Source organism: Zingiber officinale, chromosome 7B (assembly GCF_018446385.1).
Source record: "Zingiber officinale cultivar Zhangliang chromosome 7B, Zo_v1.1, whole genome shotgun sequence".
Lineage (NCBI taxonomy): Eukaryota > Viridiplantae > Streptophyta > Magnoliopsida > Zingiberales > Zingiberaceae > Zingiber > Zingiber officinale.
In genome coordinates, this window is record NC_055999.1 from 1,730,186 (window position 1) to 1,731,768 (window position 1,583).

Below are 1,583 nucleotides of genomic sequence, written 5' to 3' on the forward strand. Positions count from 1 at the left end.
ATTTAAGACTTGGAGCTTATGAACAATAAGGTCCGGGGCTTAGCACAAAATTTGAAGGAGGCTGAGGCCGCACTGAAGGTCGAGCAGGAAGGACGGGCGGCCGGGCAGACTGCCGAGAAGACCTAGCTTGATGCGAAGGATGGTGAGCTCGTCGCGAAAGATGAGGAGTTAGTGGAGTTGGTGGCCTCCCGGTCAACCCTAGAGACTTATCAGGGAGCCAAATCTAGTAGGTTCGAGCTCATGAAGCGGGCCTACATCTGCTCGGATACTTTTAATGACAAGGTCGTCGATCGGGCACTCCGACTATTCAACCTTGGTATCAATGGGACGCTTAACCAATTAAAGGAAGACGGCTACATCCCAACCGCTCTAATAAGTAAGGTCATCAGTCGAGAAAAGCTAACTGGGTTGTTACCCTGACGATGCTTTAGATTATCTGGAGTGATCTTGCTTGAGCGAATTTTTGCATTTTCCCTTCAAGCGCTTTGTAAAGTTTATACAAGTATCAATGAATGGTTGTTCATTCGGCAGACCTTTTTATTTAATGTTGATCCTTCATTCTGCGACGCTCGTCTTCTCCTTTTCAAATTATTTGATTTGTTTCTCTATTGGCATCATATTACTTGCTTGGACGACCTGCTTTTTCGTCAGCCTCGAGTTTATAGCTACTGCTCAGCTGTAGATGTAGATGAGGGTTTTAAGGTCGCCGCTCGATCATTAATGACCATAAGGATTTAAGGTCATCGCTCGACCGTTGATGATGACCACAAGTGTTTAAGGTCACCGCTCAACCATTGATGGAAACAAGAGGTTAAGGTCGTCGCTTGACCGTTGATAGAGACAAAGGTTTAAGGTCACCGCTCGACCACTGATGGATGTTGGATCGAAAGCGCCAGAGGGGGGGGGGTGAATAGCGCTCGTGGCTTTCACTCTTTTCCAATTCGTAAATCGTACGAGTTTAAGCAGCGGAATAAAGAAAAGGGAACAAAGACAATACACAAGGACACGAGGAGTTACTTGGTTCGGAGCCTGTGGCGACTCCTACTCCAAGGCCCGCAATCGTTGATCGCTTCCGGTGGGCAACAACTATAAGCTCGAAAAATATTACAACTGAAGTACAATAAGGATTACAGCAAAATAAACTGAAATATAATACCGACAATAACAGATTGAAGAATCGCAGCTCCGGGTCATCGGTAACTTGTCGTAGCACTTCTGGGTCGTCTGGTTAGCAGCACACAGGAGAAAGGTCGCTTGAGAATTGTTGTTGAAAGCTGCTGCTCGAACCCTCCTTATAAACAGTGATGGAGGCACCTCCAAGCTTGTCCGAGGCGCCTCCAGGCTGCCGAGTCGCACGTGTGGATCAGCTCTGATCTGGTCGCACCTTATCCCATTGAAGGCGCCTCCAAGCTGCTCCAAGGTGCCTCCAACGCCTGGTCCAAGGCACCTCCAGCTTCTCTGGACAGCTGGCTTCGGCTAGCACCCGAGACGCCTCCAAGCCCCATGGAGGCACCTCGGACATTGTTCATCCGAGGCTAAGTGTGCTTCTTTGTTCCTGCAAAATGTGTTAGTCCCAAACACAA